Below are 21,999 nucleotides of genomic sequence, written 5' to 3' on the forward strand. Positions count from 1 at the left end.
TCACGATGAGTGTTTATTCACTTGTCATTGCACGAGAGTAAGGCAAAGGTTTTAGGGATTCCCAGTCCCGAAATGCAAAAATGAATTTACTTTATGTTGTCAAATAATAAATTCCTTGGAAAGTGTTGGTATGGAAGGCACCCGTGGATACAACTAGCCATGGAAAGTGAAAGTATGGTGGAAAAAGGAATAAACTTTATTTTCTGTTTGGGAACCGCCTATGGCATATCTAGCATGGAAAGTGTTCGTAGCTACGTCGTTTTTGTTGGTGGGATGGATACACCTCCCAAAATGTTTTTATCTCAAAATTTTCACTTTGAGCTCTGGCACCTCTTAAATCCCTACTTCCCTCTGTGAAGGGCCTTTCTTTTACTTTATGAAATTTTTATTTTGAGTCTCCATCTTCTCTTACAAAAGCACCAACTAAGAGGCAATATGATCGTACTTAAGTATTGGGTTTAGTTAATATTCGAGTGTGTTTCATGAATGGATCAATGTTTGAGCATGATGGGCTAGGGATAACTTATTTTAGCGTTGATATTTTGAAAGACATGGTTGCTTGTTGATATGCTTGAGTATCTAAATTATTATGTCAAAACTAGACTATTGCTTTGAATCAACTAAAAGTCCAAATGTCCATGCTATAAAGAAAAGAATATGATATGACTTGATGAACAACACTTCACATCAAAAATTCTGTTTTTATCACTTACCTACTCGAGGACGAGCATGAGTTAAGCTTGGGGATGCTGATACGTCTCCAATGCATCTATAATTTTTGATTGTTCCATGCTGTTTTATTATCAATCTTGGATGTTTTATAATCATTTTATATCATATTTTGGTACTAACCTAATGACATAGTGCCAAGTGCCAGCTGCTGTTTTTTTCATGTTTTTTACATTCCAGGAAATCAATATCAAACGGAGTCCAAATGCCACGAAACTCCACAATGATTTTTTATGGGCCAGAAGGAAGGCAATGGGCCCTGGTTGCAACTCGGGGGTGCCCCGAGGTGGGCACAACCCACCAGGGCGCGCCAGGAGGCCCAGGCGCGCCCTGGTGGGTTGTGCCCGCCTCGGGTGCCCCCCGGACCGCCTCTTTGCTCTATAAATACCCCAAAAATACCAGAACCCTAAAAGCGTCGATGAAATATTCATTTAGCCGCCGCAGAGTCCAGAACCACCAGATCCAATCTAGACACCATCACGGAGGGGTTCACCACTTCCATTGGTGCCTCTCCGATGATGCGTGAGTAGTTCTTTGTAGACCTTCGGGTCCGTAGTTAGTAGCTAGATGGCTTTGTCTCTCTCGCTGAATTCTCAATACAATGGTCACTTGGAGATCCATATGATGTAACTCTTTTGCGGTGTGTTTGTTGGGATCTGATGAACTTCGAGTTTATGATCAGTTATATCTTTTTATATCCATGAAAGTTATTTGAGTTTCTTTGATATCTTATATGCATGATCTCTTATAGCCTCGTATTTCGTCTCCGATATTTGGGTTTTGTTTGGCCAACTTGATCTATTTATCTTGCAATGGGAAGAGGTGCCCGGTAGTGGGTTCGATCTTACGGTGCTTGATCCCAGTGACAGAAGGGGAACCGAGACGTATGTATCGTTGCTACTAAGGATAAAAAGACGAGATCTATATCTACCGCCATATAGATAAGCGGATCTTGTCTACGTCGTGTCATCATTCTTATTGCATTACTCCGTTTTCCATGAACTTAATACACTAGATGCATGCTGGATAGCGGTCGATGTGTGGAGTAATAGTAGTAGATGCAGGCAGAAGTCGGTCTACTAATCTTGGACGTGATGCCTATGTAATGATCATTGCATGGATATCATCATGATTATTTGAAGTTCTATCAATTGCCCAATAGTAGTTTGTTTACCCACCGTTTGCTACCTTTTTCGAGAGAAGCCACTAGTGAAACCTACGGCCCCCGGGTCTTCTTTCTCATATATTTGCCTTGCGATCTACTTTTCCTTTGCATTTTTATTCAGATCTATTCAACCAAAAATACAAAAATATTTTGCTGCACTTTATTTTATTTGCGATCTATTATTTCAATCTATCACAATTTTCTCTCGTCTCCTTGCCAATTTCTGGCGCCGTACCCCGGAAGGGATTGACAACCCCTTTAACACGTCGGGTTGCGAGGTGTTGTTGTTTGTGTGTAGGTGCTGTTTACGTTGTGTTGCTTGGTCCTCCTACTGGTTCGATACCTTGGTTTCATAACTGAGGGAAATACCTACCCTCGCTGTGCTACATCATCCCTCCCTCTCCAGGGAAATACCGACGTAGTTCCAGCTACCTTCAGTGTTTTTAATTAATATAATACTTTGTGGAGCAATTCTGATGCCTTTTCTCTCTTAATATGCAAGATTTACATGAAGAGGGAGATTGCCGAGAGCTGGAATTCTGGACCTAAAAAAGCTATGTCAGATATACCTATTCTGCACATCTCCAAGTGAGCTAAAATTTCATGGATATTTATTTTGGAATAAATAAAAAATATTGGAGAAAAGAAATACCAAAGGGGGCCACCTAGGTGCCCACGAGGCACCAGGGTGCGCCCACCCCCTGGGCGTGCCCTGGTTGCTTGTGGGGCCCCTGGCCATCCGTTGGTGCCCATCTTCTGGTATATAAGCCCAGTTTCCCTAGAAAATATAAGGGGAGTGCTTTCGGGACGGAGCGCCGCCGTCTCGAGGCGGAACTTGGGCAGGAGAACTTTTGCTCTCTGGCGGAGTTATTCCGCCGGGGATACTTCCCTCCGGGAGGGGGAAATCGAAGCCATCAACATTACCAACAACCCTATCATCATGGGAGGACCAATCTTCATCAACATCTTCACCAGCACCATCTCATCTCAAACTCTAGTTCATCTCTTGTATTCAATCTTTGTATCAAAACTTCAGATTGGTACCTGTTGGTTGCTAGTGTTGATTACATCTTGTAGTTGATGCTAGTTGGTTTATTTGGTGGAAGATTATATGTTCAGATCCATTATGCTATTCAATCCCCCTCTGATCTTGTACATGAATATGATGTGCGAGTAGTTACTTTTGTCTTGAGGACATGGGAGAAGTCTTGTGATAAGTAATCATGTGAATTTAGTATTCATTCGATATTTTGATGATATGTATGTTATTGATTCTCTTAGTGGTGTCATGTGAACGTAGACTAAATTACACTTCACCATCATTGGGCCTAAGGGAATGCATTGTGGAGTAGTAATTAGATGATGGGTTGCTAGAGTGACAGAAGCTTAAACCCTAGTTTATGCGCTATTGTGCAAGGGACTGATTTGGATCCATATGTTCAATGCTATGGTTAGATTTATCTTAATTCTTCTTTCGTAATTGCTGGTGCTTGTTCCATGCTATTATATTATCCATCATGGATATTTTATATGCATTAATATGCTATTATATTATCCATCATGGATATTTTATATGCATTAATATGCTATTTTATATCATTTTTGGTACTAACCTATTAACCTAGTGCCCAGTGCCAGTTGCTGTTTTTTCCTTGTTTTTGTCTTTTACAGAAAATTAATACCAAACAGAGTCCAAACGAAACGAAACTTTTTGAGGATTTTTCTTGGACCAAAAGACAACCACCAAGCTTCAGGAGGAGGTCAGAGGAACCACGAGAGGTCCACAAGCCCTAGAGGCACGCCCTAGGGGGGGCACCCCCAGGCTTGTGGGCCCCTTGGGACTCCCCTAACCCTCATTCCAGCTCTATAAATACCCAAATATTCCCTGTATACCAGAGGGCATTCCAAAAATACTTTTCCACCGCCGCAAACTTCTGTGCTTGTGAGATCCCATCTTGGGGTCTTTTCTGGCACTCGGTCAGAGGGGGATTCGATCACGGAGGGCATCTACACCAACCTTCATGCCCTTCCGATGATGTGTGAGTAGTTTACCATCGACCTACGGGTCCATAGCTAGTAGCTAGATGGCTTATTCTCTCTCGTTGATCTTCAATGCAATGTTCTCCTCGATGTTCTTGGAGTTCTATTCGATGTAATCTTCTTTTGCAGTGTGTTTGTTGAGATATGATGAATTGTGGGTTTATGATCAGATTATCTGTGAATATTATTTGAGTCTTCTATGAACTCTTTTATGCATGATTAATATAGCTTTGTATTTCTCTCTGATCTATTGATTTGGTTTGGCCAACTAGATTCATCTATGTTGCAATGGGAGAGGTGCGTTTTGATGTGTTAAATCTAGCGATGTCCTCACCCAGTGACAGAAGGGGTACCGAGGCTGTAGGAACGAAGTATGTCTACCAGGGGGTGAATGGGAGTTTTAAAATTTCTTCAAAAATATCAAAACTCTCGGAACCCAGCAGCGGAGCGAATGATAACAGTTTACATCGAGCTAATACAAACTAACGAATGGAAACTAAAAGCATGCATTGAGACAAATCACATGATTGAAATAGTTCGAAGGTAAAGGGGAGAAGCAGAGGTAACCAGTGATGCTCGATGGCAACAATAAATTTGGTAGACCAGTTCGCCCTTCTGCAGAAGGACTACGTTTGGTTGGAGGGGTTGTGATTTAACACAAAAGATAAACTCTCTTCGCCCTATTCTCCTCGGCAATTGGTTCGTCAACCAATGTCGATCACTCATGGTAGATACTTGAGGTGATCTTCGAACCTTTACAGGCTTCTTCTTTGAGAACCACAATTACTCTTGGTCTCTGAAGAAATTGACACCTAACAGTCTAGAGAGTTTGCAGCTCTCAAGAGTAATAGGCGGAGCGTACTGGATTTAGATTCTAGACGCTGAACCACTATCTAATTTTTCGGCTCTAGGTGTTTTCTCTCGGTGGATTTTAAACTCAAATCACTATGGAGAGGGGGTTGCTCAACAATCTTCTCACAATCAAACGGAGCAACCACCGGACAATGTCAGTGCGGGGTGGCTATTTATAGCCGCAACCTTCCCTGGTGGGAAATGACCATTTTGGACACACGATCCAGCCAATGGCCAACCGACAAGTTCACAATGGTTGAATTTCCAGAGCAACGGTAACATTAATTGAGGACCAAGTAATGCTAACTCCTCGGTCAGAGCCAAATCTCTCGTAGCGAAGAAGATCACAGTCTCTTGCTGGCAAGTATTTGCTCGGAACATAAAGAGATTTCTCTCACAACTTTCATAGGACTTTGGTTTAGCATCAGAGAATCAAAGCTTCGAACGCTACACCCCTCTTAGTAGTACGGTGGTCCTGTGACTCGATAAAGAGAAGAGAAACAACGAAATAAATGCTACGTCTTCACTTCGTCTTCAATCTTCTCAGTCGCAGTCACTTCCTTGGGATGAGCACCAAACCAATTGCTTCACGTTAACAATTTTTGAGGGGTCATTCTTGTTATCATAATCTTCGGTGATAACCTTCACTGCCACGCAGGGGATTATCGTCGGTGTTTGAATCAAACTCCTCTTGATTCCAGGGACCTGTTACTCTGTGTGCATTAGAAAACACATAAGTCCCATACTTTTTATGTCAACAAACTCCAACACATAAGGAGGAAAATTGTCATGGGAAATCATGGCCACCTATGGGACCATCAGCTCCTTGTGGTTCCGCAGCGGGGAAGAACACATTGCACAAAGAGCGGAGAGTGCAAGGGCAGCATGGACTACAAAAAAAAGACACATCCGTGACATTTTGGGCCGAACGAAAATGTTTTCTGTCATGCTTATGACACTTCTATGACGATAATTGTGACAAAACCCGGTATCATCATAGATGTGGTGGGCTGATACTTCTATGATAAAAAATCATGACAAAAAATGGGCTTTTCTTCCTGGGCTGGCCGGAGACGCAGCTGCATGACATTCTTTGGGCCGTCCATGAAGGAAAAAACCGTGGTAGAAGCGAGGGTGAGGAAAATATCAGGGAGTTCCTCGTTACGGTGAGTGGTCGGGGCCGAGCGATGCATGGAGGTTTGCGCGTTTCTCTTGTACACGTACGCGCGTGTGTGCAAGGCGTTGCACTCTAACTGAACCCGAGCGAGGCGCTGTGCTCTAACTGAACCCGAGCGATTGCACTAGCTACGTTACTGAACCCGAGCGATCGATTCCTTGCTGTTAACTGAACCCGAGTGATTCCTTCGCTACTGCTACTAACTGAAGCCGATCGATGCTTCCTCTTGATGAACAGTGAGCATTGTCGGGGTTTTGGATGAACAGTTCCCGGTGGGGGGTTGGATGAACAGGACCCCGTGGTGTTGCCGCTGGATGAACATGACCCCGATCGATCGAGCCGGCTGGGGGGTGGATGAACAGGACCCTGCGTAATAAGGAGGCAGTTGATTGCGTGCGGCCAGGCCAGCGGAGGGAGTAGGGTGGGCCGGTGAAGCCTGTGCGGCATCACAGCAGGCCACAAGAGGAGGGAGCAGGCAGTCCCGCCGGCGCTGGTTTAGGCGGCTGGAGCAGGAAGATCAGAGATTGAAGAAGCACGTCGGTCGTTGGATGGACATCCAACAGTCACTGCTGCTAGAATCGTGTGTTCACTGACAAAGCCTTGCGTAAACAAGTCAGCCTCGAAATCTGTGGCGTGTACAGCCCATTTGCTATTATTTTTATAATTTTTACTCATTTTCTAATTCATATGGAATTTATTGCAGCCCATTTTCCATTTTTAGAATTGCTGCCCATTTTCTGGTCAGTACCAGGGTTAAAAATTTGAACTAAATATGTGCGAAATTTTGAAAATTCGCAAATTTTTGCTGGGGAACTAAATATTCTTAATCCAAAAATTAGTAGCCATACTAAAATTAATTTAAAAATAAATTAGTACTATGTCATGTTAAAATCCAATGAAATATAAAATATCAATGAAGAACAAAAACAAAAAAAGAAACTAATTTCCCATTTGCTATATTTTTTTTGGAAATTTCAGCCCCTTTAATATTACTTTTAACGGATACTAACCATACTCTTTGGCCAGGCCGGAATGCATCCCTCCTCGCCTTGAAAGATTTGCATCCCAGTAGGTCAGAGAAAACGAATAGGCCTAGCTTGGGTATTCTTCAAAAAGAAATAGTGGGCTACCTATTTTCCCAAAGAAAAACTGCTGGGCTGGTCATGTTGTTAGACGGGCCACAGAGACCGCACAACCCAGTTTATAGCCCGCTCCTCCGAACAAATCCTCAACAAAAAAGTTGTTCAATTTTGTCGTAATTGACTATACGTTGAAAATGATGTGGGTCCCAGATATCAGCAGGGTGAATTAGAGTAAAAAAACGAGGGGTGCATCTGAGTAGTAAAAGAGGCGCTTGCTTGTGTTCGGGAGTTGACCTGGCGGGTCCGTACTATCATAATCACAACTAAAGTCCTCTCCCGATTCACTATGTTGACAGGGCCGGACGGCGGCGCCACGGCGAGCTCACCAAGGCGGAAGATAAAGTGTTGTTCCAATGTGCTGGGCTGGGTTGGACATTCTTATTGAAAATAAAAATGGACCGGAACTATTTACGACGTTGACTACGATTTGCATGGGTCCACTGGTTGCAGGAAGAAAATGGTGGGAGAAAGAAGACTGGTCGCTATCTTTGCCTAAGAATAATATCGACTGAATGTAACGACACTATCATAGGAAATAATATCCTCCTGTTAAATCATGAATTTAAAGAACTGGTGCATGAGCATTTAGCTTTATTTATTTACTTATTTATGTTTAGGGGCCCATGAGCATGTACCTGGGCTGGATTCATGTGAGAGCCTCCCTTCTAGTTAATTATGGGCTCCTCTATTGGGCCTTCATGAGTGGGCTGCATGTTATCAACAAGTGGAAAATGTGTACCTTACTAAAAATAGTATGCGCTATGTACGGTACGGGGCACTAAAGGATCAGACCGTGCAACGACTTCCAAAACATTGTGTTTGTCGTTCTAACAACACATTTATTCAACCAACAGACGAAATATACTACTGATTGTACATTGAAAACAACAGCAGCAGCAACCAGGGCTGGGGGTGCAACAGAAGCAGTAAGCAGGCCAGAAGAGTAAAGACGCAGCTCTCTCTTCCAAACCAAACATCAGCCATCATTACAAAAGGGCTCCCAAAAAAGAACAAGTGTATGCATCAAACTAAATAAAGATCCTACTATACCAAGTGTACGCATCTAACTAACTGGCTCAGTTAAACATTACTATTTATTAAGCTATGGAGATTGGCTGACGGCTTGAACCAGATGGGTGCCTGACAGGGGAAACTCCAGCCAGCAGGCCGAAGTCTGATACTTGCGACCCTCTCTCCTACTTTGGGCTGCAGAGCATGGCGGCACATATCAGGGTATGGTGCATGCAGAGATGCATGGTACGCTGTGTACACACAATTTTGCCTGATGAACAAAACCACGCTGCCATCATGATCCTTGCCGTCGGTTATCTCCTGGTTAATCGGATAATTCAGTCTGCGAAACAGAGAGCGTGTACAAAGGCTACTTACCAGCCTCCAGTCAAAAATTCCTGAAGGCCCAGAGAAGCTGGTATCTTGCTCAAAGACCATGCAGTGACTGTGATTGTATTCCGTGAAACAATAGGTCCGATACGTGCGAACGATCATCAATCGTTCGCCGTCGTCTGATCGAGCCAGGAACCACCTGCAACTGCCATGCCGCTTTTCTTTGAAAGGTTCTAGGATTAGGAAGGGTAGGGACACCAGGCGGCCTACACCATCATATCAAGTTGGAGTCAAATAAAAAAGGGCTCTTAATGTAGTCAATCTTAAGAACAACATGTTATGAGCATGACTATTTTTTCAGTAAATGTTGACAGTAATATAAGCAAGCCATCATGATATCATAGGAAAGTAACATACTGCTATAACAGCCGTTTGTAGCGATGACTGGAGTAGGCCAGCAATACGTCCAGCCATAGAAGGAGTTGACAGCGTAAATGAAGCCCTTGTGTTCAATGGCATCAGAGAGCCATAGAGGATGTATGATCCTGCGATGGACGTGCAGATTTATCCACTTACCGCAGTGATCTGTCAGATAGGCGAGACCGCGGTTGAAGAACGCAATTAGCCTGAAGTCTTTATTATTCGCAGATCTTGTGGGCACTTGGCAGATTACAACCTTGAGCAAATCAAACTTGGTATCATGTTGGCTACTGTAAGATTCCGAGTATTCTGGGCCGCGGTGCCAAAGCAGTGCAGTGTTAATCGAAGGAAGGGGGATCAATCGCCAGGTGTAGACCTCCACGTGCATCCAGCTGCCGCGACCGTCGATGAGCACCATCCAAGACGTGTTCATGCCGACCCAGTACATACCATTAATGTAGTTGACGGTGACGGGGATCGGATCGCAGTCAAGGGGGTTGATGCTCGCCACCCTATGATCGTTATGCTGCGTAATACGCCATTTCTGAAGATCAGGCGGTATCAGCAAGCAAGGAGCTGGCTTAAAAAGCTCTGGCCTGAGGGCTTTGGGTAAACGGTATAGCCCCAATGAGCATGCGACGAGCGGCATGGTACTGACATTGTGCACACACGAAACAATGGGCTTGATTACCTCTGTGGGGAGCGAATTCCAGCCACTCTTTCGGCGGATGCTGCTTAGTTCTGCCATTGTTAGTGCTTGGGTTTCGGAAGATGGGGGAGGCGCCTTAGCGGGGATGGACAATTGGAAAATTATGTGCGGGCAAAGATGGAGAAGCGAGTATGTGCTGCGGGAAGTGGATAGGTGATGATGACTACAACACGCAACTTGACTTACGAGACACATACCAGCAGCGTAGGGTCATATTGATGCCAGACAACTTGCTTGAGTGATCACAGTACTGGTACTCCCTACAGTACCTACTACTATGCCCTAACTTGCTTGAGTAGAGTAGTAGTGGAGTAGGACTCTGCTCTACTACTAGCACCGGAGGAGTGGTATATTCTAATCTAAAATGCCCGACCGTGGAACGACTATGAATTGCCATCGGTGCTAACTCCAATCCCCAGCAAACGTTGATTGGGAGACATGGCAGTTGCAAACGGTCGCGACGCAGTTACAGTACGTGTGTAAGGGTGGAGGTTTTGTCAAATACTATGGCTTAAAAACAGGCCACCGTCAGATTTACGTGCGATTCACCAGGATTGAGCTCGTGGTGAACAATCACCAGATATCATTACTAAAAAAGGTTAAAACACCCGGGGCTATAACTTGCACCGGCTGACCACTAACAATGATACTAACATAGTTGTAAAATGGTCAAAGACCGTGTCTACGTGGTGTTTGGAATTATATGCAAAAAAAACTAGCAAGACGCCCGTGCATTGCACAGAACATCAAGATGCATTTTTTACAAAACACCTGTTGTGATTGACCCATGCAGGAGTAATCCCATGTGTAAAAACTAATGATATCTCAAGAATTTTATCGAAAAAATGGTATCTCGACCATTTCATCGAAAAAATGATATCTCAAGAAAGACGAGAGATAAGGTGAGGAGGAGTGGGGCGTGGTGGTGACTGGTGGTTGGACTGGGCGGAGGCATGGGGATGGACGACGCCAGCAACGGCCACCATGCCAGATTGTTCCAGAGACTTCCTTTTTTAATTGCTCAGCAATGAGGTTGTGGGAGATAAGGATGAACGAGGCAAGGCCTTATCTATAAATGTGGAGAGAGGTGCGGGTATCTTTTGTAAAATTGTCATAGTTTGCTTGCTATCCGTCAGATATAGATCGGACAGTCTATATTATAAGATGGCAGGCACACCATCATCACCAACTCAGTTTTTTCTCTACTCCTACTCCTATAAAAGACTAAGTTGGTGATGATGGTGTGTCTACCATTCACCATTTCTGACCATTAGATCTGCATCTAACGGCTGTGATGTCAGTTGTGGCCTTTTGCAACAATTCCCACTTCTCTGCTCCAGTTTACACAAAACCCCTTAGTATCTTGAAACCAACCACATTCCTCCCTTACCTCATCAAAATAGCCCAAAGAATATATTTGGAGTGAAACATAAGATATTTTAGTGATATGTATATCAAAACTAAACTGTTTTCTTTCAAATATGTGAATATGTATTATTCTACTTTGGATCCGTTGCAACGGACGGGCTCATTGCTATAAAGGTTTATCTCTTGTATCGTCCGCAACGAACAACTGGTGTACTGGTCCGGGCCGGATGCTCGCAGCGCGATGACCTGAGTTCGAATTTTGTCCTAAACTTTAGCTTTTTATATTTTTTAATACTCCCTCCGTTCCTAAATGTAAAACTTTTTAGAGATTTCAGTACAAACTACATACAGATGTATATAGAGATATTTTAGAGTGTATTCACTCATTTTGCTCCGTATGTAGTCCATAGTGGAATCTCTAAAAAGACTTATATTTAGGAACAGAGGGAGTATATGAAGGAAATATGCCCTAGAGGCAATAATAAAGTTATTATTTATTTCCTTATATCATGATAAATGTTTATGATTCATGCTAGAATTGTATTAACCGGGAACATAATACTTGTGTGAATACATAGACAAACAGAGTGTCACTAGTATGCCTCTACTTGACTAGCTCGTTGATCAAAGGTGGTTATGTTTCCTAGCCATAGACATGAGTTGTCATTTGATTAATGGGATCACATCATTAGGAGAATGATGTGATTGACTTGACCCATTTCGTTAGCTTAGCACTCGATCGTTTAGTATGTTGCTATTGCTTTCTTCATGACTTATACATGTTCCTATGACTATGAGATTATGCAACTCCCGTTTATCGGAGGAACACTTTGTGTGCTACCAAATGTCACAACGTAACTGGGTGATTATAAAGGTGCTCTACAGGTGTCTCCGAAGGTACTTGTTGGGTTAGCGTATTTCGAGATTAGGATTCGTCACTCCGATTGTCGGAGAGGTATCTCTAGGCCCTCTCGGTAACGCACATCACTTAAGCCTTGCAAGCATTGCAACTAATGAGTTAGTTGTGGGATGATGTATTACAGAACGAGTAAAGAGACTTGCCGGTAACGAGATTGAACTAGGTATTGAGATACCGACGATCGAATCTCGGGCAAGTAACATACCGATGACAAAGGGAACAACGTATGTTGTTATGCGGTCTGACCGATAAAGATCTTCGTAGAATATGTGGGAGCCAATATGAGCATCCAGGTTCCGCTATTGGTTATTGACCGGAGATGTGTCTCGGTCATGTCTACATAGTTCTCGAACCCGTAGGGTCCGCACGCTTAACGTTTCGATGACAGTTATATTATGAGTTTATATGTTTTGATGTACCGAAGGTTGTTCGGAGTTCCGGATGTGATCACGGACATGACGAGGAGTCTCTAAATGGTCGAGACATGAAGATTGATATATTGGAAGCCTATATTTGGATATCAGAAGTGTTCCGGGTGAAATCGGGATTTTACCGGAGTACCGAGGGGTTACCGGACCCCCCGGGGCTTAATGGGCCATAGTGGGCCTTTTTGGAGAAGAGGAGAGGCGGCCAGGGCAGGGCCGCGCGCCCCTCCCCCCTAGTCCGAATAGGACAAGGAGAGGGGGGCGGCGCCCCCATTTCCTTCCTCTCCTCCACCTCTTTCCCCTCCACTCCTAATCCAACTAGGAAAAGGGAGGGAGTCCTATTCCCGGTGGGAGTAGGACTCCACCTGGCGCGCCCCTCCTGGCCGGCCGCACCTCCCGCCTTGCTCCTTTATATACGGGGGCAGGGGGCACCCTAGAGACACAACAATTGATCGTTTGATCTTTTAGCCGTGTGCGGTGCCCCCCCACCATAGTCCACCTCGATAATACTGTAGCGGTGCTTAGGCGAAGCCCTGCGTCGGTAGAACATCATCATCGTCACCACGCCGTCGTGCTGACGAAAGTCTCCCTCAACACTCGGCTGGATAGGAGTTCGAGGGACGTCATCGGGCTGAACGTGTGCTGAACTCGGAGGTGCCGTGCGTTCGGTACTTGATCGGTCGGATCGTGAAGACGTACGACTACATCGACCGCGTTGTGCTAACGCTTCCGCTTTCGGCCTACGAGGGTATGTGGACAACACTCTCCCCTCTCGTTGCTATGCATCACCATGATCTTGCGTGTGCGTAGGATTTTTTTTGAAATTACTACGTTCCCCAACAGTATATACTTCTTTCGCTACTGTACTAGGAGTGGATCCCATAGAGTACTTAGAATACACGATTAAGGATGGATTTGTTTCTTTCTGTACGAATCTGTAGCCAGCCTGCAAGTCATGTACACTATACTGACAGTGGAACCCACACAGTACTTAGAATACAAGATTAAGGATGCAATTAACTTTTTATAGAGGGAGAATCATACACGCAATTAACTCAAATGGATTGGATGTGACTATATTATTCACCAACGGCAACCAAAAAATTTCCTCCCGCGGGCCAGAGTAGGTTTCTCGGTTTGCATGTGGGTTTAACGGAGGCGTTTGATGGAGGCGAGGAGGCGTGTTCAGCTGGGCGTGCAGCGGGCGACACAGTACTATTTGATTTGACAGCTACTAGTATATTAATAAAAATAAAGAAGAGTAGTAGAGATAGAGACTAGAGAGGAGCACCATCTACTGCTTCGTGTGCTACTCCTGCGCTCCATTCGGCGGCTGCAACGTCCCCTACATCCACTCCCTCCTTCGCTCCATTCGGCGGGCGCTGTTGAAATTTGGGGAGCGCACTCGCGCGACTGCTGGCAGCGACGACTTCACCGACGACGACTTCTTCCCCGACCTCGGCAACCTCTTCCTCAACGACATGGGGGACAACCTCAACGCCAACGGTGCTGCTCCCGTTGCACCATATGTATTTATGTCCTTCCTGTTCGAAATCATGGTGGAATTCATGTTTCTAGTCTGTGTCCTAGATTCCATCTGTTCATCTACTATGCTAGTCCACATGATTAGTTTAATCTCTGTTATAGCCGTCATGATTTATTTTGTGCTTATTCGGACTAAATCTTGTAGTAACTTGCTCATATATTCAACTGGCGCAACGTCCCCTATAGCCACTCCCGTTTCATGGACGGCCTGGTTGATGCCTCCAAGGAGCCCTTCGTCTACTGCTATGAGTGCCCGATGCCGTTTTGGGGCTCGCCGGCGGACCTCGTGCATCACCTCACGCAGGCGTCCGGCGATCACTACTGGCCCTTGGCGGAGAACATCAAGTACGAATGCTACCCGTTCGCCGTGCCGGAGTCGGTGGAGGATCACTGCCGCCTGCTAGTCTCGGAGGAGGACGATAGCGCCTTCCTCTTGATCGTGGGCACTGGCGAGGCTGTCACGAACGGATTTTCGGGATATCAATTTCCCAGAAAATGGCCTTTGTGCTCACCAGCCCCAGGATTACTGTTAGCTGATGAGACACCAACTTGATACAAGAACTCCAAGCAAGGTACAAAAATATGTAGTACAAGACCATTGTGGCCTAGGAGTACAACATTGGGTTTCTAGTGGTTGATGGCGGAAGCGGTTTGAGATACATCTGCGTCTATGGGACTCCATTTCCCACAAGAACAGCTGACCAGGATAACTCCTATCTTCGCGAGGCTGCTATCGTAGGTTCCGGGGCTGTCATCGCGATGCTTATCTCCAAGCAAGGAATCTGGCCAAGACAATAGCCAGGGACAAGCCAGTGAGTACGTTTGAATGTACTCGCAAACATTCAAAACATGGGTATAATATAATAAGAGATAATCATACTCCAAAACATTTTCATGATGATAAGTCTGCCATGAATTTAACGAAAATCTGCGATGCACGTGTGTAGAGAAAAAATGGACATGCAATACGGAGGTAAAAGAAATGCACTGAGCGAGTGTCTAAAATGACTCCTCGAAAGGTTGCAAGGTAAATTAACAATGCCGCAGTCGGGCGTCTGAGCGACACCACATAAAGGGCTTATATTGAAAGTAAAAGACAAACATGCCACAGTCGGGCGTCTGAGCGACACCACATAAAGGGCTTATATTGAAAGTAAAAGACAAACATGCCACAGTCGGGCGTCTGAGCGACACCACATAAAGGGCTTATAAAAGATAATCACAGTGAATATCCAGGAGGTAGAACCATCCCAGGGATACTCCATAAAGTACATAATGTAGATGGTTAGTCCATAATAACAATAATAATAGAACAAGATCCTCAGATGTCACAGGTCGTAAACAAAATCTAGTCTAGCCGTTTCTCCATCCGAAGATGGTCACTGAGATCCAGCTAATTCGTTCTCCATCCAAATACTGTTACTATGATCTAGCTTAACCGTGTCTCCATCCGAATACCGTTACTATGATCTATCTCAGACTGAAGTCCTTACCCATGAACATGGCTATCCAAATGGATATGACCTCTGCAGAGGGTGTACTCTTTTCCCACGAGTAACAGATTTATTTAGTCCATCGGGACTAATTCCGCCTACGGCCTTTTAATTGAAAACACGCCCGACCTGCACACACCAGCTTAACTCACCGGTGTCTGGAATCACCCACAACACCTGCCAAGCAAAACTCTAAGTGGGGAGGCTACAACCTCGACGTAGCATGGGATCAAATTTGTATCCGCGCGCTCTAAGGGGTGCCCCCCTCTCGGTCCCAACCGGAAACACCCATGCCCCCGGACCAGGTGGCATGCCTACCGGATGCACCCGGTATCTTCCACCATGGCCTCTCTGTATGGTGTGTGCTTTGGTAAGGGGTTGACAACTTACTGAACCATACCCCGTATGCGACAGGGACAAGCGGTAGTACAATCAAATAGTGAAGTTACTGATCAAGACTTGACCTACGACTGACTCGGGTGGTCCAAGAAATCTCCGAATGATCAGCATAACCAACAATGTTACCATTAAGGGAAAATAAATCACCACTCATCAAGCCTCACCATGCCATACCGGACATACTCGTCTCGACGAGGAACTAGGGACAAGCTCGGGTCTACCCAAGACCACGACTTTCCCGGCTTCCTTCCGGTATGCATGAGGAGCTCACGAGGGTGATCCAAAACACTAGCGTACCCATTGATGACCAAAAAATATCTCCAAAAAGCACTCATGCACGAGACTTTATCGTTACATAAAGTTAACGCATACTCCAAGTCAAATGGTGTTGTAATCGTATCAGAACACCACAACAAAATATTATGCCAGAGTTCAGAAATGCTTGCCTTCAAGAGTATGCAAAGGATGCACTTTTCGAAGGCTTTCCCTTCTCTCCAAAATCCTATTTTGAGAAATATCCAAATAACAAATATTACAAAACACAGTACAAAAAGTTGTCCCAAATATTTTTGAAATAAATCTTAAAATAAACTAGATGGAATTTGAGAGAGGTAGGAAAAAGAATCAACTCATTTGGAGTTTTATTTTAAAAGTTATAGCTGGTCAAAGTCTGGTCAAAACTCTGTTTTTAAATAAAACCAGAAAAGAAAACGTTTCGAGGGGAATACGCTTTCGGGGTAGGGGAGACGTACTCTGTGGTTATACGCTTTCACTTAAACAGAGGGGACGGCGCGCGGGTCACTGACAGTGGGTCCAGAGGGCCCACTGGTCAGGTTTGACCGTTCTTCCCTCCCTCCTCTCTCTCTGCCCGAACGGTGGCGGCCTCCGGCGATCGCCGTCGACGAACGGCGGCTCCCCGAGGGCACCTGAGGGCAGGGATGGACTCGCTAGGTCGGGGCGGTCCTCTCGGTGGTCGCTGGGTCATCGGGGGTGGAAGAAATCGCCGGCGGCGAGCTCCGCGGCGGAGGGGGCTACGGTGGTGAAGTGGTTTTTGGGCTCCGGTGGTCTCCGATCGAGGTTGGGTAGTTGGGCAGCTCCGCAAGGACAAGGGAACGCTACTAGTGGCGTCGGTTGGGTGAGAGAGTGGCTGGCTGCGATGTATTTCACCGGAGCTTGGCGGCGGCCGAACCGGCCGGAGTTGGGGAAGAGAGCCTCTCCGGGCCAATCCACTGCTAGGGGAGGACTAGGGGAACAGTCTGAGGTTGCCTGAGGTCTTGCACGAGCTCGGGGGTCCCTTAAATAGGTGCTCGGGGTGGGTCGCGGCGGCTGAGGATAAGATCGCCGGCGACAGCCGTGCTGTAGCCGCAGGGCGACGTGGCGGCGACGAGCGCGTGCCGACGAGCTTCGGGATAAGACCGGGCTGTTCACGGGGGTAGCTGGCGCGCTGGGGTGGCTTGGGCGGCGCCGTCCATGTCAGAGGTTCGCTGCCGACGCCGGCGTGCCGCCAAGAGCTCTGCCAGTGGCGCTGCAGGGAGACAGGGGTGGCGTGAGGAGTGAGCGAGCATAGTGCGCGGTTCAGCAGTGGAGCAGGGGCCAGGGACGGGTCGCGTCGAGTGCGGCAGTGCGACGCGGCGGCTCAGTGCGCGCGCGCGCAAAACATGCGCTCTGGGCGCGCCCAGAGCACGCACGGAACATGCTCGGCGAAATGCCAGGGCAGCCTAGAGCGCGAGGGTGGAGTTGGAAATGAACAGGACAGGGGTAGAGGTAGCTAGGAGCTCAGTGGACATGGTTGCTGGGTCAGTGGAACAAGATCGCAGTGCAAACAAAGAACTCATGCCAAAACAGACTGTGCACACCAACTGTTCGACAGAAATCCAAGTGCACTTAGGCAATTCTTGGAGTGGCCAAAAACTCCAGATCAGGGTCTCTTTAGGTGTAGGAGATGATGTCAAGATCATATGGGCAAAACCAGAAACTTGTTAGTGCAAGTTTTGCAAAACCACAGTTTTGGACAGAAAGAAAAAGGGTTTATAGCATGCACTTAAAAACCTCCAATGAGTCCACTCTCCTGGACTTAAGGGTTTTGAAGGAAGGGTTAAAAGGAGGAAAAAGGTCATGGGCATTGGAGCAAAATAAAATAGAGTTGCTGTACAAATCACCAAATTGGGCCAGAATGAAAAAGAGGGTGATTCACTCAAATTTTTCAAAGAACATCACTGGGTTTTTGCATGAAGATGAATTGTATGCATCCACTGACATCTCCAAGCACTTGGAATTTTTTTTAAAGAAATATTTAAATGGGTTGTAGTGCAAAAGTGCCCACTGGACCAGATTGGAAAAGTTGGTGTAGAGCTCAAAATCTCCAATGGCCAAAAGGTATTTTTGCATAAAAGGGGTGTGGAAACATCACATGACATCCCCAAATTTTGGTGGAAATTTTAAAAGCATTTATCAAATGGTTACAATGCAAAACAGGCTCCAACTTCAAAAGAAATCATTTTTAAAAAGGATAAAGCTCTAAGAAACAATTATGCAAATAAATCCCCTGATAAATGATTGTTTTTATAAAGAGGGCATATAAGTCCAACAATACCTTTTGAAAGTTTCCACTTGGAGTAAAAATCCACAATAACAAAAGGGTAAATCTTGAAAAAAATGGAAAAGTTTTATTTCCTGGCAAATTTTTTTAATAAATAAGACAAGGTCAAAATTTTGGGGTGTCACAGAGGCCCGCGCAGGCCACCGCCCCGTCTCTGTAGTGAGCGTCAGGGGCGACGCCGCTGACGCTGACACTGACACGAGGCCGATGTACGGGTGCGTGCTCATTATTACTGCCCCTCAGAGGTACGTGGGCGCCCACACCCGCTCCATGACGCTGACTAGGACTGTGCTGATCTGGGACCTTCCCGCCGATGTGGATATGGAAGACGCATGGTATGATTCCCCCCCCCCCAACATGGTGCACGGGGACTCCAAGGAGGTTCACCTGGACATATGCATTACCAAGTTAAACGATGATCATTAGTCTTCGCTCAATGTAATCCGCTGTCTAAGCATGTGGAGACTTCTTATTTATATAGTATAGAACCTTCCATGCATGATCTTGCTCTATTAGAGTATCACGCTTGTATAAAAGTTTATCCATTTAAGGTTTAGTCTAGAATCTTCCATGTATGCTTTTGCTCCATTAGAGTTCTCGCTTGACATTTATGAGATTAACTGAGAATTTTTACTACAGTACTGGTGAAAGACTTATGATGAACCATTACTTACATCTCCTTTGCCCCCTTCCAAATCATCCTGATTTAATCCCTCCATCTAGGTGTATAAGAGCATGGTTAATACTTAATAGTATAGCCAACTGTTGACTATAAGAAAGTGCCATGTCATCTGTAGCCAACATGTATAACAATCGATACTCAAAAACTAATTCTTAAAGATCATTTCTTGCAAATCACAACAAGTGTTATTTCTTCACAAGTTTTGGATGCAGGTTGAACAGCTGAACACTTTTGTTTGCAAAATATACTTTTTTATCTATTTCACCCGGATGTTTGTGAGCTCTAGAGATGAAATAATATCCAAAGAAACCTATCGATACCCGTTGCACATGAGATGACACCCACATCCGTTTTCAAAATAAACAACTCCCCGATCAATGCATTTCACTGTTCCATGCAATGCACAGGCACCTTACTATAGATTAGTATGACCAAAAATTTAACTAACACTATATATAGTACGATAAATGCTCATGCATGTCACCTAAATTATATCATTGAATATTCAAATACGAATCCAACGATATTGTTTTTGTTGACATGCACTAACATTTTGTCAGTTAAATCTTCAGTAAAATTCAATGGGGGACTAATAAACCACGACCGATGTAGTACTAGTGTAGAGGGCAGCGCTGCACGGGAGTCTCACCCCGCTCGTGGCGCGGCAGTAAAGCCGTCATATCACAAAACCCAACCACTCCCAGTAATAAGTGGCCTGGTAAAATAAACGGACAAGCAACCATCACATCCCTCCGTCTTTTTTGCATTTCATCTCTCTGCATTTACTTTCTCCGGTTCATCTCGCACACTCGATCCCTAGCTACTACTCCTAGTATCCCTAGCTACTACTCCTAGGGCCAGTTCTTTTGGCGGCTTAAAAAATAAGCCATCTCTTCCCCAGCTTTTCCCATAAGACTAGTCATAGTGGAGAGTAACATTAAGGCGCCTCACTCATTTATTTGGGCTTCTAAACTACTACTAGTACCTCCGTCCTGGTTTATTCGTCACCATTGTAATTTGTGCTAAATTTTGACCAAAGATTTAACTAATAAAATGTTAGTGCCTGTGACATGCACAAACATTTCATTAGTTAAATTTATGGCCATAATTTAACACAGATGGGGACCAATAAACTAGGACAGTGGTAGTAGTTATGGGATTACTAATCTAGAACCCTAAAAGAACTGGCCCCTGGTACTCCTAGTAGTAGTACTCAAGTTGGTGTTCCAACACGACACAACTTGTTAGGCAAAAAATTCGATACAGGGTGTAGGAAGCGGTTTGGGAATTTGCATGCCTTCCCGACCAGTGAGATACTCCATACAAAGTACGATAGAGAAATAACCACAGAGAAGGAAGCTAAAAGTAAGCAATCAAACGAGCATTTTTGCATTTGTTTTGCATTGAATCGTGTCACAAGCTTGACTAGTGTTGTTTTTCTACTTTCACAAAAACCGCATCGTAGTGTTAAAACGTGCATTTGCACGTACATAAGTAATAGTAGTGCTCCCTCCGTCTAGGTGTATAAGTCTTCCCTCCTTCTTGGTCACGGTGCACAACCAAAGATGACTTATTCACCTGGACGGAGGGAGTAGCACAGTGTGCAAGCATATATAGAGAGAGACGTGTAGTGCGATAGTTATATAGTAAAGTTTGTGCTATATGCACGCACCTACAAAATCCGTACGGATACACAAGGTTTCCAAACTTCTCCTTTTACATACTTAATTAAGGACGCTAATAATTCCCAAACATTCGGGATTTATCATTTGCGTCCCAAAACTAATGAGATCGCCTTACGAAACTAAATTATATTCCTAATAGAAGCCACGATGCTCGCAGGAGCGCTTGCGGTGCACCACGAGTGCCCTGGTGCGCGGCCGTTTCCCAGCGGGCTGACACAACGCCTCTTCCTCAGCCTCGCAACTCGCGAGGTGCTGATTGGCGGCTTGCCGGCGGGCGAGCGCGATCTCACCGGTGTGGTGATCCGGCGCCAATAGGTACACCTCCTCGCTGGAAGCGTGCACCCGGTCCACGTACCGCCAAGCATAGATGAGGCGCTTGGGCCTGACTGCACTCAGGGCTTTGGCACGGGTGCTCTCCGCCACCCTCATGGCCCTCGCAGTAGCCTTCTCCCAAAGAGCCAATTGCCTGACTCTCTCGGACGCGACATAGGCCTGCCAAGCAGCTTGCCCCGTGGCGCATGTCTCTTCCTCGGCCTTCTTCTCCACCTCTATTTTGGCGTGCTCCGCCGGAGGCAAAGCCTCCCACAAGGCGACATCCATTTCTTTCCAAAGCTCCTCAAGGCTGGGGTCTCGGCGGGCGGCGCGATGTTCTCCTCATAGCGGGGAGCCGAGGCGTCCTCCGATGCACGTGCTGGCGAGATTGGGAACACCAACGCGTCCACCTCGATGCATCGCGGCGAGGAGCGGAATACCGACGTGTCCTCCTTGACTAGTGGCGGCAAGGAACGGAACGGCAACGCGTGACCATCTGAGCGGTGTAGCAAGGGGCGCCTAGGGCTTGGGAGGGGCGATGTCATGGTGGTCGACGTGAGAGGGAGGGGGAGGAGATAGCGATGAACATGAGCGTTCTTCCGACTGTCGTGGGAGGCACAGTATTTGTAGCGAGCAATGGCACACCTACGTAAGATATGGACTGAGCGGCATTGACTTAATTGCAGGTCCAGTTGCGTCGCTGACATGTGGGCCAGACGCCTATTGGGCCCACATGTCAGTGACCCAATGCACCTGCAGTTAAGTAACTGAAGCAGCGTCCCGTAAGATATGTTGCGTGATTAACGTAACAACTACGTGGGCATATTTGTTGGAGTAAATTACGGGGGAGGGAAGGGGTGGAAATATTGCTGGTTACAACGAATTGGACGAGCGCGGGGGGAGGAGAGTCATGCATGCAGATTTTTTCCACACGGGGTGGAGTGGTGGGACTGCCGGAGGGAGAAGGAAAGTCAATCAGGCATTCAGATTTCAA

Source organism: Aegilops tauschii, chromosome 5, assembly GCF_002575655.3.
Source record: "Aegilops tauschii subsp. strangulata cultivar AL8/78 chromosome 5, Aet v6.0, whole genome shotgun sequence".
NCBI classification, from domain to species: Eukaryota; Viridiplantae; Streptophyta; class Magnoliopsida; order Poales; family Poaceae; genus Aegilops; species Aegilops tauschii.